General features: G+C 26.8%; 1 long non-coding RNA gene across 1 annotated transcript in view; it reads left to right on the plus strand.

Moving 5' to 3' along the window:
* LOC147801216 (uncharacterized) overlaps positions 1–13,914 on the plus strand; it is a 62,556-nt gene extending 48,642 nt beyond the window's left edge. The window contains exon 3 of the long non-coding RNA XR_015430526.1: positions 13,810–13,914. This is a non-coding gene — a long non-coding RNA (uncharacterized LOC147801216). The remainder of the gene's footprint in view (positions 1–13,809) is intronic.
* Positions 13,915–17,618: the final 3,704 nt, after the last annotated feature.

Below are 17,618 nucleotides of genomic sequence, written 5' to 3' on the forward strand. Positions count from 1 at the left end.
TGACTTCCTTTTGATCTTTAGACTCGTTTTGGAAAAGACTTTGAGGTCTATCTTAAAACAAATCCCTTAAAATTCTGCCTTTAAACATCAAAGAAGCAGAATTTCTTCACAAAAGCAAATCTTCAAAATTTAAGACTGTGGAAAAAAGAATACTGAAATTCAAAACTAAGAAGTTTGTTTCCAAAACAGCTTATAAATGTTTATCTTTCATTTACTATGTCCTTTAAAAAGACATTTAATAAACACTACCCTTGAGTTTAGTAAAATGAGGGAAAGTATTTTCTTTGATGAGTTTTGAAAATTATGTTTCGATAATTTAGAAATCTAATCTATTAATTCATTTAAATTATACCTTCATAATTTAATGCATATTTTAATTTTAAGACATAAGACACTTTTAGTGGGTAAACGAATTCCTTAGGATTCAAGTGGCATTTAATTAAAGAAGCTATCTTATCGTCCCTCTCCTACTAAAACGGGTGCAAATTAGTGAGATGTAGGAAAATCATTAGAAATTAATGTTTTGTGTACAAAAATGAAAAACAATAATACGATTATCCATAAATTCTACTATATTTCATAAACACTCTATATTTAATTCATATTGTAACTGCAAACAGTTTCATAACTTTGAAAAACATTTCGAAGACAACACAAACATATTTTATCATTATTTAATGTAATTTAAGTGTATTGCACGGTTTTTTAATACATGTGGGTATTATATTTTCAACCTTAACTCAATGCGTAATACATCATTTACATTGTTGATATTTCTTACAAGAAGTATTTTATTTTTTTACCATTGCCTGATAAAAGATCAAACATATCTTTAAACGTAGTTTTGAATTTTATAGTTTTTGAATGTTATGTTTTGTATGTATTTTTTACGTACTTCCATTGAAATAAAAATGAAAATTAGAAATCAGCTCTAAAATTTTTATATCAAAGCTTCAAATTTTTTCAAATTAGTAATGCGAAACAGAATGATGGAGATATAAGTAACAGCATTTAGTAAAGATTCAATTAAATCTTGCTTTTTTACTCAAAATCGAAATCATATTAGCTGTATAGTTGCTTAACAAGCCATGGAGCATTCAGCTAAGCCAAACGTTTGAAAATTCTGATTAACTGATTCAGTCCTTTGAATCTAAAAATAAGACTTTCCTTAATATTTTAGATATTTCTAGTAGAGCATTTACACCAATGTCCTACTAGAAAGGACTTTTTAGCAAGAACGCAAATGGTTAAAAACTAGGTTATACAACTATACATGCCCAGTATATGTACATAGTTGGAAAGTTCTATTAAAAATGGTTAAATAGCAATTTATCTGATTGTTATTTTACCATAATCAGACAAAAAAGTCAAATAACAATAAATAAGATGGTATTCAAACTGTTAACTGTCATAAAAACAGTTTAAGAACTGTTTTCACCTAATGCTGTTAAACAACCAGAATTTTATCGCACCAAGTAGGCCACCTAATGAAACCACTTAGTTCCTTGCAGCTGGGTATTTATAGTCAAGAGTACTCATCTGCCTATCTCATGGCCGTCAGAACTGGGGTTCGAGTCCTAGCGCTGATACCACAAAATTCCTTCCTTCACATGAAGAGTTTCCAGTATCCGGCACTCCCGAATTTGTAACCCTAGACTCTTAGAATATACGATACTCTCATTCACGCATAGATGGCAATATCGTAAGGCTGCATATTACAAAAAAAGAAAAAAGCTTAGCATTTCCCACTATCGGGAAAACAAACAAATAAACTAATTAAACCACAATCCACGGATCATTTGATAAAACACAACTGAATCAAAAACTAACTCCAATGCCCTCTATCTTACCAAAAGCCTAGCTCCAATGTCCAGTTAAATTTGAAAGAGATTAATTTTAGATTAATTTTAAAAGATAGGGAGGTGTAAGATTAATTTTAAAACAGAAAAAAGATTACTTAAATGTTATTCTAAGACTCCGCCTTATAACGATGGCTCGTTATGTATTCCATGTTAACTCCGTGGAGAAATTTTTGTTTCTGCTCTTGTAAGCAAATTTTGGCTCTCAGTCAATCACTGATCCGTATTCTGTATTATCTGAACTACGTTTATAGAAATAGGAGCTCTAATTAATACTAATGTAAAATAGGCTTTCATTGTTTGAATCTATTGTTATTATTTTTGCATTTTCTGATAAATTAGTCAAGAAATTGGACAAAAACGTATGGATCTTGCTGTGGTAAGCTTTAATTTGTTTATATACTAAGTTATTTTGCAAACTTTGTTAATTAGAAAAACAGTTGAAGGAAACAAAACTAGCTTAAGTCTACCGGTTTATATATAGTGCACCACAACAATATTTATATTTAATATAATCATAATAAATAATTAGGTCAATATAAATTGAAATCTCGTTCATTTGACATTTAACTATAGAGTTTGTAAAATCGACAATTAGTTCTGAATAATTATTTACCTTTAATCCTTATCGATTATTATGTAACAAATTTGTCATAATATAATGTTGAATGTTTAATTTTTCTGAGATAAAACTTAATTATCCCTATTCACGTTTAAACATTAAGTGTGGTTTAAATATTGATCATTTTCATATTTTTAAAAATAGTATTCATTAAGCATTTCAATTTATTTACACAATCAAACGCGTTAATTAGATCATTGTGTTCTAATTTAGAGATCAATTTATTTATGTTTATAAGACTTTGTTTGAATAATAATAAAGCATATATTCAACGAAAAACCTTAACAATCCAAATCAAAATCAATTGCAATAATTTAGTTGAAATTTTGAGCGAAGTAAAGGTAAATTACCATTTCACGCTCAACTAATATTTTAATCGAAATTATTGAACTATAGAATTTTAGTCCATGAATGATTTCACTCAGAAATCAATTTATTTAAGCTACAAATATTAAAATATCATCATTTTAATCCAAGTTTGAAAAATTTAGATGACATCTTATGTGGTCCGTAATGTTTAGATTACTCTCATTACGTTTGTAGCTCTTGCAAATATTTACACGAAACTAAATTTAATTTTCTCTGTTAAACTATTTTTGATCATTTGTACAAAGTGAAAATCAATGATAGCTTTGCAATATTTTTAATTGATTACTCATCTTACAATTTATAAGTTGTAATCATTGATTTGATATTAGTTTTAAGATCGAATAAAATTCATAGCTGTCTGCGTCATTAAGAATAAATAAAAAAAAATTTATTGAAAAATAGTTTATAGTTTGTTCTATACAGCAGCTTGAAAATTTATCAGATGATAGTAAGTTTTTTTAATTATAGATTTAAAGATTGCATAATAGTTTAAAAATAAAATGAAAAAATTTCACAAATTTATTAAATGTCTAATAGTCAAAATGCATTTTACCTGAACATATTTTTGCGCGTAACTCGAACTTCTGAAATTAGCTCTATAAGAAAGTGACAGAAGACTTAACGTTTTTGCACTGTATTTAAATTTCAAGTGATTCAACTGAAATTCATCTATTTTCAAACATATTGAACTTATTGTAAGCCATTTTAATGAAAAATGCCTATTGATTTATTATTTCATAAATTATCTTGATTTATCATAATATTAATTCCCGTTTGCAAAAAGTGTCAAAAACATATTGCTACGTAAAAAGTAAAAGATATTTTAGGCCACAGCAACAAAAATGTACAATGCATAATTTTCGTTAATTTAAGGTTATAAGTATATTATTTAATTTAATTACGTGGAATGTTGAAACTAAAATGGTCTTTGTCAAAAAAGAAAACTTAATTCTTTTTCTACTTCAATAGAACAGGTATCAATAAAAGGTTTCTTACCTGGTTCTTCTACCCGGGTCGGTTCGTACCTAAATAAATCTTAAAAGAAATGACCACATACTCAAAAAGAAATACTCCTTCGAATTAGTTAACAGGTGTATATTAACGAAACAACACTAAAAAAAAAAAAAAATCATGATCTCCCTTCTCCAGTAACACAAAAGCTCTCAAAAAATTGTTGTTTTTAGAGATTTCAATATCCAGTGGCGCCATCTAGTATGTCCTCTGGCAAGGAAAATGGTATTCTGTTTGAAACAGTATTTAAAACAAAATAAAACTAAAATTAAATTTAAACGCATTGTTTTTACACTTCAAAAAATATAAAAATGATAAAATTTAATATTTACAAATTTTTCAGAAACTTTTATTGTATTTTATGTTTTAATGATGTACGAAAATAGTTTTATAGATTTATGTGATAATAGACTTAATTATGTTAATTAGTTAATGTTTTTCTTTTTCTTTTTTTTTTGAAAAAAAGTATTTTCGGTGGGCAACATGTTAATATGCAGATAAAGCAACTTATATGAAAATAAAAATATACTGGGAGAAAATGCTGCACTTTTGATCAATTTTATGTAAAAAGTAATTATTCAAGACTTAAGAAATTTTTTTGATAAATACCTTATTCGTTGATCTGTTAAAATACATTTTTAAGAACGAATTCTGTAGAATGATTTAGAAAACGGGATTCATGGCGTTATAACTTTGACCACCATATGTTGTATTTTGTTTCATCAAATTTTATTCCTTGGGTAACACTAAGTGTGAGTTATTTCCTTGCAAACTTGGTAGTTGACTGAATTTGTATATTCAGGTATTTAAAATCTATTTATCATACAGCTAAAATAAGCTAAAATAAAGTTAATTATGAACGTATTACTAAATATATTTTACTGGAATACTTCTAAAATTTATAGCCTCACTTAGAAAAGAAACATTTTTAGACATTGTGATTACATAGTACAAAAGTAAATGTAGTTGTGCTAACTAGACCTGATGTACATACCTTGAATAATTCTAATTACAATATAGAATAGTGTGCAAGATGCGCACTACTTTTTGATTTTGTAAAGATCTGGAAAAAAAAATTAAATTTAAATTGATATTTCCTCTTAAAGAGAATGAAAGTCTTGTGCTTATCCACTTTAGTTCTGATTTCAAATAAAAGTACAATAAGGTTTTATTTTCTAATGAAATTGATTGAAAAATTACTCACGAACTAAAAAAACGAAAAAAGTTTTAAAGCGCAGACCCTAAAAACCTGAAATGTTTATCAACGCACCGGATATTATAAGTTGTAACAAGTAGTAAATACCATATATGGCAGTACTTTTACTTTCGTTACTTGTACCGCCGGTACAAGTAAAAAGTACGTACTTTTACTTGTACTTCGTTACTTTTTAAATTTAGTACTTTTACTTGTACTTTCGTTACTTTTTTAGGGAAAAAGTACAAGTATTTGTAACGGAAATGTCCAATGAAATCGTTACTTTTTTCTAAAACTCAGAAATCTTTCTAAAAAAAAATTTTAAAAAAAATTAAATTTAAAAAAAAAATGCTTATGTTTTTTTAATTTATAAAATTAATGTGCAATATATAAGCATTCACAGCTAACTTCGTGAGTTTAAATACCTTGACCACCCGTGGAGTGCTTATTCAGCGTTGTTAAGCGATGGTTAAGCACGTTCTGAGAAATTCTCGCAGCAGATTCAGTGACACCACTTTCGAAATGCAATTATTTTGCAAAATGAATAAAAAATATTAATTAGCAAGTTATTTTCATTCATTTTCGAGTTTTATGCATTTATTTAATAGATTTTAAATAAAAAATGTTGGATTTTGTTATTATGTTTTTCAATTTTCTTTTTGAACTCACTAAAAATACATTTTTGTCTTAATAAATTTTTTACTAAATACATTTTTACCTAGTGCATTTTTTACTGAAATTATGTTTATGCCCGACCTTGTCAAACAAAGCCCAGTCAAATTTCGAAGTTTAGATCCCTAAGTCTAATGTTCGGAAAATGATTTTCTCGCATGACTTCAGCATTAGCCATTGTTACAAATAAAACTGTAGACTGTTCTATTTCAACTTATACTGCACATTCAATTATTTTTTACCAGCTCAAAGATCACAAAGCTATCTGAAACCCCGTGTTTGCTTTGTTTATGTTTGTGCTTTTAAAACGCGTTTCTATAGAGTTAAACAATTTTAAATCACTGGTAATTTAAATAAATAAAAATAATAAACTAAAAATTAAAATCAATAGATAAAATTTCTTTTTCGTGCAAATCCATAAAAAGTTTGAAATTAAAACTATATTTGATTTTAAAGTTATATTATACGATTATATTATAAAATTATATTATAATATTCTTTCGAATTTAAAAGTAAATTTAAATCCATAACTTTCAAAATTAAAAATAATTAAATAAATAACAACAATTTTGCAAAAACATTACAGAACATAAGAATATTATTCAATAAAATTTAGGTTACTTTAAATTTTCAATTTCCTAGAAATGTACTTTTAAATCGTTACTTTTTTTGTTTTGTACTTGTACTTTTACTTGTACTTTTTACTCGTTACTTTTTAAAATAAGAACTTTTTACTCGTTACATTTTTTAAAATTACTTGTACTTTTACTCGTTACTTTTTAAATGTAACGTTGCCATATATGGTAAATACATATAGGGTAGATAATCACAAGATTTTATAAAATTCATGCTATTTATTTTCGATAAAATTGCAAAACTTAGTAAATGTTATATAGCATTTTAAAGGAATTTTGATATATATATATATATATATATATATATATATATATATATATATATATATATATATATATATATATATATATATATATATATATATATATATATATATATATATATATATATATATATATATATATATATATATATATATATATATATATATATATATATATATATATATATATATATATATATATATATATATATATATATATATATATATATGTTACCGTTAAAGTATGAAATCCGTTAATTTATAGAATACCTAGTTATTTCATAGAATAACGATCTGCAGCCCGTTAAAGTGTAAAATAATCTATATGCTACAGCTCAAAGTTTAGGTACTGGTCAGGGATTTAAAAAATGCTCGTGTAAAACCCAGTGCGTCAGCAAAAAATGTTTTTGTTTTAGAAATGTAATTCCAAGTGTCATTTTAGTAATCCTAGTAGCAACAAATGATTTTATGGTACGTTTCCATAAATACCATTTATACGCTGCATAAATTAGATATATTGCTTCTTTTTCATTTTAATTGTCTATCATTAGTTTATTTATAGAATACCTAGTTATTTCATTTTAGATAAATTGTTTATTTTACACTTTAACTGTCTCTCATTAGTTAATTTATAGAATAGTTAGTTATTTCATAGAATAACTAGTTAAAGTGTCAAATTAATAACATATTACACACTTTAACGGATACGATCAGTTATTTCATGGAATAACTGCATTATATACTTTAACGGTAGCATATATATATATATATATATATATATATATATATATATATATATATATATATATATATATATATATATATATATATATATATATATATATATATATATATATATATATATATATATATATATATATATATATATATATATATCATAATAAATAAATACAAAAAAAAAGAAGAAAATTAAGAAAAACAAAAAAATTTATTTATTACGCATAAGCTACAAGTAAGTAGAACTCATAAAATAAGTTCAAAATGTAGAGAAAACATGGGGAAAATTACAGAACAATAAAAAAATTCCGAAAAAAAGAAAAATAATAATAAAAATAAAATAACAAGAAACCGGGAAAACAATTCCGAAAAAAAGGAAAAAAATTTCTAAAAATATTCGGGAAATAAAAGATATAATCTTTTCATCAGCTCACACGATTATATCCGCAAAAAAGTGTGCTTTCTAATATTGTATCAATATAGCCAAAGTAAAATATATCAATACAATAGTGTGAGAAGCACTTGAAACATTTTTACAAAAAAATTACAGCAAATAAAATAGAACGCAATAAGTAAAAATATCACGTTAAAACAGAAAATTAAATATAAAGAAAAAACAGAATAAAACATAATCATTAAAGCGAGTAGCGAATTCAAATGAACTTGCATGAACGGGAAATTTTTCAAGAATGATTTAAAATATTTTCAAAGCAAGATTGCCAGATTGCGAAATATGAAACCAAAAGCGAAAATTGAGGTAAAAACGTAAATGTAGGGGTTTTGTATTAAAAAGCGTTCGTACTCTGCAGTACTGAAGTGCGTTTGATGTGTAAGTAACCAAAGATGAGCCCGAAAATGGACGTGCGCAAGGTAATATTACACGGGATGATTTAAAGAAGTTGACAATTAATAATTTTAGAAAATTAATATTTATTTAAGAAAAAAAATATAAAATTGAAAAGAGAAAGAAACATGAATTGCCTGTTTCGCACATAATTTTAGCCACGGATTTGCACGTGAAAAACTTATATAAATTAACAAATAAATTTTTCTATAAGGAAATGCTATTATAATGCTCTTTAAATTTATTATTCTGTTTTTGTCGGAGAAAATAGTAACTTCGTTAAGTCATGTAAAGTTCTTGGAATTAGACATGAAAAGTCACGAATTTGAATATCTAAAATGTAGCAGATACCCTACCCTGTAATAAGGAAAATAAAATATTTCATTCGAAATCTCTTTTCTTATTCAACATTATTTCATTTTATGCTTTGCAGAATATTTAAACGGTGCGGAGATCAAGGAGGCATGTAAATAGGAAAATATATTAAAATGCATATTTTAAGTTCAGAACCTTATTTCATGACACTTGTTAACCAAGATGCTGTAATGATATTGACAGCATTTCAACCAAAAGAACTAATTGGTTCTGTTTAAAACTATCTCTATCACACGACTTTTTTTTCTGAATGTCACATACCTCCTTTCGTCCGTACTCCTTCAACTGCGATTAGAATAAAACTTTATTTTAGGGAGCAGGTCAAGAATTTGCACTTCATAAGATTTGCAAATGATATTAAGTAAACTTAGTTTGCAGTAAAAAGAGTTGATGTTATTTACACACTCCTTTCGTTAGTTCTTTAAAAAATATAATTTAAAAAAATTAAACGAAAATTAGGTTTATAATACCCTTAATTAAACAAGAGTAACAATTGTTACAGTTTTTACAATACTTTTTTAACTCTGACACTCTTTTCATGAAATAATTTCTTTTGCTAACGATTTTGTCCCTTTTTTGTTAGTTAAAACCAGCTTACGCATTCTTGTAATTTTTACATTTTATATTTGAAATTTCAATGTCGAAAAACGTGTATGAAGTGACCCCTAGTCTAAAGAATCTAAGTTAAATAGTTGTGAGGCCGATTATTACGAAAACAATTAACTACTTCGGTTCAATGAAACAATTATAAATGAATCATAAATATTCTTGTTTTTTTATTATGAAATATTAGGAGAAATTTGTTTTCTTAATTTCTTCAAAACTATTATTATAAGTTAATTAAGTAGGAAAAAGTCAAATGGAGGAAAAGAACAATTTTTGAGATGATGATTCCAAAAAAAAGCACGTTTTTCGAATCTTTTAACAATTTTTTATTTTAGTAGTTGTTTAACAAAACAAGGCATATCGAACATTTTCCTGATATAGCAATATTTTTTGAACTGTGCAAAAGTTGAGATATCATATACACAACTTTTTAAGCAAATATTTTCAACTTTTTAAAACAAAAGGGTAACTTTCTTTAAGTTAGCGCACAGGAATAACTATGAATGTCGAAATAAAATTGTATGTCCATAGTTTTCTTGTTCATTTAAAAAACAAAATAATCTGTTGTATTTTTCCGCTGTGCACACATACGCATTTACTTTTCTTTACTCGAATAAATAAGAAACAGTAAAAAAAGGAAAATTAATAATTTATCTTTATTTTTTATAAACAACAGTATTCTTAGTAAACAGTCAGCTGTTCTGCATCGATTGATATTGTGTGTGATCAGTAGAATATTTTTAATCCTTAGCAAGATTTAATTCTCAGATAGCTGACAATAATTCCAAGTTTTCTTTCAATAAGAACTTAGCAATAATTTAAAAAGTAATTTTATATTGAAGGAAAGCATAAATTAAAGTACTAAAACGATTGATTAGCATATTATTGGAAAATAATATATATGGTAGCATAAAAAATAAGATTTTGCGTTAAAATTTAATTAAAAAGTGAGAAAAATAATTCTGCGAAACAAGCGCAGACGGATAATTTATAAATTTATTTTAAAATTAAGGCGATATATAAGATGTAAAAAAGTTTTAAAATCATTAAAAATGCTGACTACGCATTTTTATTAATATTTATAAAATATATATTCAAGAAATCGATAAATATGTTATTCCAAATCTAGGATACGTATGTATATTATTAAAATTGTATCAGTTATTGAAAAATAAAATCAGAAAATGAAAAATAATCACATTAAATAAGCATAAACTGGTGTATAATCATATTCTATCAAAAGCACACTTTTATAAAACTAGACATCCGTTCAATAAAGTGTTTTTTATTCAAAATGTTTTATTCAAATTTCTTTACTAAATTTCAAATAAATTATTAAGGGACTAAAAAAGAAACATCGTATTTTATAGTTAGAAAGAAAGGAAAAATAAGAAGATTAGCAAACGACTATTAGCGAAAAAAATATGAAGGAAATTTTGCGCTACGCGCGCGAAGTCAAGTTTCTCGCAAGTTTATCACATTTTAATATTAATCGCCCCATTTAATTATTTCTTTATTGTCGCCCAAATTATTTTTTTAAAAATAATTAATTTTAATTTTTCTCAGCTTCTAATAAATAAAAACAGTTGAAACTTTAGATTTTTCAATTGAAAAGTATGTAGATTAATATGGTATAAAAAAATTCATACTTTATAATTCAAACTTTTTTCATCCTCAATTTAATTAAATAATAAAAAATAATTAACTATTATTAAAAATTATTTTTTTCATGAAATTATCTTTGGGTAAATGAGTTTTATGAGTGGGTGCGATTTTTTTTGAATTGCTTTATTAGTTTTAAAAATATGACTTAAAACGTAAAAAGTTAAATTAACATTTAGGGGTACGAACTTTGGATCGCTCTCCTGACCTCATTGAAGTATATGGGGACCATATTTCCCAGATTGAGGCTACCCTATATTTTGAAGGTTAAGAATCCAAATATGTTAAAAAAAATAGATGTTTATTCAGAGAAAGTACGTTTTTGTGTCTGATTTCGTAACTTAATTAATAGTTATCACTAATTAATAAGAATATTTGAGGTCACCCCCTGAAACCATTAAGATTGACACTTAGTTCGAGAAAATCCGATCATTAGAACGAAAGTTATTCAGGGTGATTCGTTTTTTTTTTTTTTTGCGGACTGTGCATGTTTTAGGTAGCCAATGAATGCACTGTAGCATCATATGCAGTCAATCTTTTCAGTTACGCTGTGTTTTTCTCTAACGCCAACGTAGAAATAGTCACCAAATTCTGAATCTGTAAGAAAGGATGACTAAAAATTCATTTTATCTTCTTGGATGATGAAAATGTCTTGTTTTTTTTCTTTTTTCTCGAGATTCGTTTCGACATTTTTACGGTTTTTAATACTTACTTATCTTTCTTTCTGTCTTTTTTTAATATTTTCTGTTGATAATAAAACCGTGGATGTCTTTTTGGAACGTTTTTTTTTCTGTTTTTAACATATTAACGCAGGTAATGGTGCAACATCATGAAGTGCTTTGGGAAGCGTATGTTTATTATCAATTTTTGATATGCCCAGTTGGTATTTAAATTAATCAGTTTCATAACTATTCTTATTTGATATTGTTGCTAAAGTTTCTTTGAGTGAGTTGCGTTTCTTGAATTTGCAATATTTTTGTCTTGGATTTTTCCAGAAGTGGGCAAGTTTAGGAACGTGTAATAGGGAACAAAAGTTCCCCGTTGCTTTAAATCCTAAAAATGTGTTTTCTGGAGTTACTAATTGTCCTTAGGACACATTAAGCAGCTATTCAAACTACATTCTAATGCAATTGATCCAGACGGCATTTCATCTTTTTATTTTTTGCCTTTCAACACTCAAACTGGAGGGAGGAAAAATCTGTCTGTATTACAATAAGTAACAACGGTGGTGGTTTCATCTTTTCCGAAAGTTGTCACTGTAGAAACCCCTTTTACGCCCTTTTTGGCTAAACAATGTTAGGTTGATTATTCAATTGAAATGCTGTTTCATCCATATTAAGAACATCTGACTGTCTGAAAACTCATTGACATAGTTTTCTCAGCATCAATGACAAATAATTCCATTTCTGATCCCTCGGTTTGAAATAGGCTTTCTTGTGTATTCATTTTGAAATATAAAAGAAAAAAACTCTTAAGTAATGTTGTATATCCTTATTATTGAACTCATATTACATTACATACATGATAAACCGCAATTCTGGTAATAAAACTAAAATGCATATAATGCTCTAAGGTTTCATGATAAAATTACCAAATTTTCCAACATTTTCCCAAATTTAATCACTTACTGTAAAATTATATTTTACTGTCAATTATGCAAAACTCCTCACCAAAGCACTTCGGTAAAATTAATGAACCAGAAATATAGTAACTTTTACCATATTCTGATAGTTTTGACCATACTTTCTCAGTGTAAATACATAATAATATAGATTTTTTGAGCCCCCGCCCCCCATAACACAATTTTTTAAATTCAATAAACAGAAGCAACTTTAGCATATTACTTCTTGAGCTTAAAAATAAAAAATGTGAGGCAATTACTTCTCCATTGTTTTCTTCAATTTGATATTTGCCGAAATTTATATTGAAATGAAATAATCAAGCAAAATTAGAGAAGTTGCTTTAGTTTCTAATAAATTTTAAAAAAATATGCAAAACTGTAAATAATTCTCGTTTAATATTGTTCTGGAAGAGTATTTAAAAACTGTAAGCTGCTTGAGATTTGGAACCATAATATCCTCTAAGTTTTCTGCAACCAAAAATATGATGCTAAGTTGCACCATATTTTTGTACTTAACTCTTTCTTCTCCTTTGTACTTCTTTCACAAATTTATTACATTTTCCTAAGATTCAACTTGAACCAAAAAGATGGTTCAATTTAAAGTTATTAAAAATTTGCACCGTATTATAATTCGAAATTTTGCTAACTTTCTGGACGTATATAGTTGTAATTGTTATTAACACTAACTAAAAATTTCGTAAGAAAATATTTTACCCAAAATATCATAGAATCTTATGCAAGTTTAAAAATGCATATTTCAACCTGTTCAACACCATTTAAGAAAGAATTTATCGTTTTAAAATCAATTTATTTTTAAATTTTTGAAGACGGCCGGTGCAACAGTTGAACCCTAGGTACTTTTTTTTGTCAAAGTATTTTACACAGTTTTGAAACTGAAAATAGTTGATATTTTGAAATTATATTCCCATTTTAATATTTTATTTAGCAATAATTGTTTTAAAATAATTATTGCTAAATAAAATAATTACTTTTGTATATAATTTTAAAATTTCAACTATTTTTATATTATAAAACTGTTATTAAATTTTAATTGCAATATATTCATCGAGTTACATCAATGGTGAATAAAATAGCTGTTAATTTTAAAATCCCCCTCACCATTCAACAACAGTTTATATATCTAAAATTCCGATATCTGATCATCTTCTAAAAGCATTTAACGTGATTAAGTGAAACATTCTAGCAATCTTAAATTTAGTTCAGAAATCTAATTCTGCTATTTAAAAATTGATCTCCTTAAGACTAAATAGTAGAATCTTTGAGCAGTAAATGTGATACTTTCTCTCTAAACCTCTTCTTTCTAAATAATCCTTTAGTTTCATCAGCTCGAATACAGACAGGAAACGGAAGAAAGGAAGTAATTTGAAGGCAGACTATACTTGGCCAGAGATCCAATAAGATTCGTTAAGGATGGTCAGAGAAGACTGTTTTCCAGCTTATTTGAGGAAATAAAGGTGTGTTCAGCATAATTTGATGCAGTTAGTAGATGTTGATAACTGCAGATAGTTTTCCTAAGAGAATTGTCAATATTTAAATGTCTAGAAAGTGTCGGACCTGTAAATATTAGAAGGTTAATATTATTAGATGTTAAAATTAAATTAATTTCTTGTTGAAATATTGTAAATTTAGTTCATAAACTGAAAGACAACAAATAGACAGCACACATCGTTATAAGACAATGATAATTTAGCTTATAATTGATAAATATTATACAATTGTTTTTATTCCTGAAGCTTAATAATCTCAATTTTTTTTATGTTTGAAAATTGTTATTGAAGCAACATCTCAGTTAAGATAGAGAATTCAGAAGTACAATTTTGGATTGTTACCTCATGCACTAACTAACTAGGCAGCGCTTTCTCTTTGAGCATAGAAAAAGCCTTATTGTCCCTATTTTTTATCTACTGAAATTGAATCGAAACAGTGATGCCAGCGTAAATACCCGCAAAACCGAACCCTGGACTTTTGGACCGTAATCTCACGCTCTAATTACCAGGCAACACCATCTGGTTAAACGAAATTAACAGTTTCAATTTATTTCCTCGGATTTGTGGTATTTCAATCTCCTCCAATGTGCATCCAGTGGACACTTTATTACAAAACGTAATACTACAAAGCTCAAAGCTGTGATAGAAATCACAAGTGAAATTTTTGACTTTGACGAACAATTTATACTTCTTTATGAAAAACCGGTTTCTTAATTCACTTAGTCAATTCAAAGAAATTCAATTCAATTTAATTGTTTCAATAAAGTTAATAGAGTAAATTAAGAAAAAAGATAATTCACTGTAAAAAAAATAACGATAAACGAGTGTGCAAAAGCACAAAGAGTATGAAGAACCATTTGAACACAGTGAAAAGTTATAGAATTTCATTTTTTGTTGCAAATAGTTGGTTTGTTAAAGAAAGATATCATAGCAGGTGTGGCTGAGAAAATTAAATATTAACCAAAGCACCTTGTTTCAGCGTGATCCTTTCATTTGTGCTAAAAATATTTTAAATCAAACTCACAGAATCACATTACATATACCAACATCAAGCAGTATTCGAAAAAAATTAACTGATGAAATTATGAACTTATGATCAATTATGTGTCAAAAAAAGCCTATAATTGAAGATTCAAATTTCTGAAATATACTATAAAATAATTTTTCAGTAAATTCAAAAATCTTTACATGAGTTGCCGATTTTAAATCCATTAAAAGTAAATGCAAGTTAAAGTGTGTATAATTGTTTTAAATTACATAAGTCGATTTATTTGATTGTTAGTTTATCAGTTCAAATTAAAATTGACCCACACTGCAAAAATACTGTGTGCGATACCTCTCCGAATTAGTGTATAAAAGAACCAAAAATTTTGTGAATGAATACGTTTTTAGAAGTCGATACTGAGTAACGTGTTCATATACACATCAAAGAGTATAGTTATATTTAAACCCGAATATTTGAGGAAGTTTACACCATTCTCAGATGCATTCACTCCATTAATAAATTATTTTAGCCTATTTTAGTGTACAAAATGTATAAGGAAAAACAGACAAACCAGAATAACTTTTGATTTAATGATCGGAACCTCATGTTCTAAGACTCAATCTTAATGGCTTAAGAGGGTGACCTCAAATATGCTAGTTAATAAGTGCAGTTGATATTTTAAATTTCAAAATCAGGCACAAAAACGTACTTTCTCTGAATAAACATACCTTTCTTTCGACGGATTTGGACTTCTGACTCCCAAAATATAGGGGGTAGCCACAATCTTGGAAATATGGTATCAATAGTTTGGTCAGAAGAGCCCTCCAAAGTTTGGAGCCCTTAATCTTAATTTTACTTTTTGCGTATTTCGCTATGACTCAAAAACTTTTTAAGCGTATTGAAAAATTTTTGCACATAATTATAAAATTCATTTATCCAAAGATAATTTCATACAAAAACTTCCTGTGACTGTAAACTTCCTTTATTAATACTTATCCGATATTTAAAATTTGATTTCTCAGGAACTATTTCACCGATTTTTCTCAAATTTTGCAATTTGCCATGTAGAATTATATTATTTAAAATGGTGTAAAAAAATTTATAACTTACAAATCAATTTTTTCAACCATTATTAAGTGAAATGCAAAAAAAATATTAATATTTTATAACGGTTATTTTTTGCCTAGATTTATCTTTGGATAAGCAAACCTTATAATTACGTGCAAAAATTTTTCAATTAGATTAAAAAGTTCTCGAGTTATAACGAAATACGCAAAAAGCAAAATTAACATCAAGAGTAATAAATTAATGAAATTAACATTAAGTGAACTTTTAGTAGACTTTTGAGCGGCCTCCTGACCAAACTATTGGGACAAAATTTTCCAGATTGTGGCTACCCTCTATATTTTGGGGGTCAGAAATCCCCATCCGGTTACCCCGGTAGAAATCCAAATACGTTTTTGTGTCTAATTTCGTAGCCTTAAAACGTCGTCTGCACTTATTAATTAGTATATTTGAGGTCCCTCCGACTAGCCATTAAGATTGAGTCCTAGAACGTGAAGATCCGATTATTAGATCAAAAGTTTATTCAGCGTGGTCCATTTTTTGCGCATTGTAGGTTTGGAAAACGCGAGACGGCAATATGAGAAGTTATAAGTTCGTTTTCGTTACGTTCGCAGCTGAATATTTCACAGAAATAGAGGTTAACTATAACGAAAGACGTGTATGTTTTTTGTTGTGTAATAAAGATAATTATGTTCTCATAAAAAGGTTTACATAAATCTGCCAATTATGCTGAATAATTTTATAACATATAATTTCTACTTGCTTCTGCTTTGTTAAATATAGTTCGTATTCATCTTATTATTCTCTGTGTGTTGTGTGTATGTTTGATTGGTAAACTAATTTTATTTTAAAAATTAGTGCGTATCATCCTAAATTAATGATTTTTACTTTATACTCTATTGTAAAAGTAATTTTATTGAGTTTTATGTGCATCATATCTTAACTGTATTTATAAAATTTAGTTTTACTGAATAACAAAAATGGGGATGGACTTTTTTACACCAAGAACATTCCTGATGTGAAAGAACATTCTTGATGTAAGAGAACTTTCTTGATGTAAAAGAACATTCTTGGTGAAAAACATTCTTGACGTAAAAAAACATTCTTGATGTTTCCCTACATCACTTTGGTGTAAAGTATTTGCTACCATTTTTGGTGTTAAGCTACACTAAACTTTTTTGTAGTGTAGTGCACGAAAAATGAAATTTATTTATCTTCCATTATTTTTGTTGAATCTACTTACTTTGCTACTCATTTTAAATATAAATGTTTTCATTTAACTCCTTCATCTGCAAACGTTGAAAGAAATGACTTTTTTGTCTATTTTTCTCACTACTAAACATATATGTGTGTATGCTGTTAATTTCTTGTTAAGTCACTGATCTACAAGAGAGATACCAACTGCAGTGGGAAGATTTGCATAACATTTTTGTTAAATGTCCATGTTTTTAAAAACAAAGCTAATAAGTTAAGGGAAATAAGACTATCGCAAGAACAAAAATAATTTATTTTATTAAAAATGTACTAATGTTATTTTTCTAGTAAAAACATGTCACTAATTTCAACTTGGCATTTATATTATTTATTT

This window comes from Parasteatoda tepidariorum, chromosome 11 (assembly GCF_982258835.1).
Source record: "Parasteatoda tepidariorum strain Cologne lab strain chromosome 11, Ptep-v5.0, whole genome shotgun sequence".
Taxonomy (NCBI): Eukaryota; Metazoa; Arthropoda; class Arachnida; order Araneae; family Theridiidae; genus Parasteatoda; species Parasteatoda tepidariorum.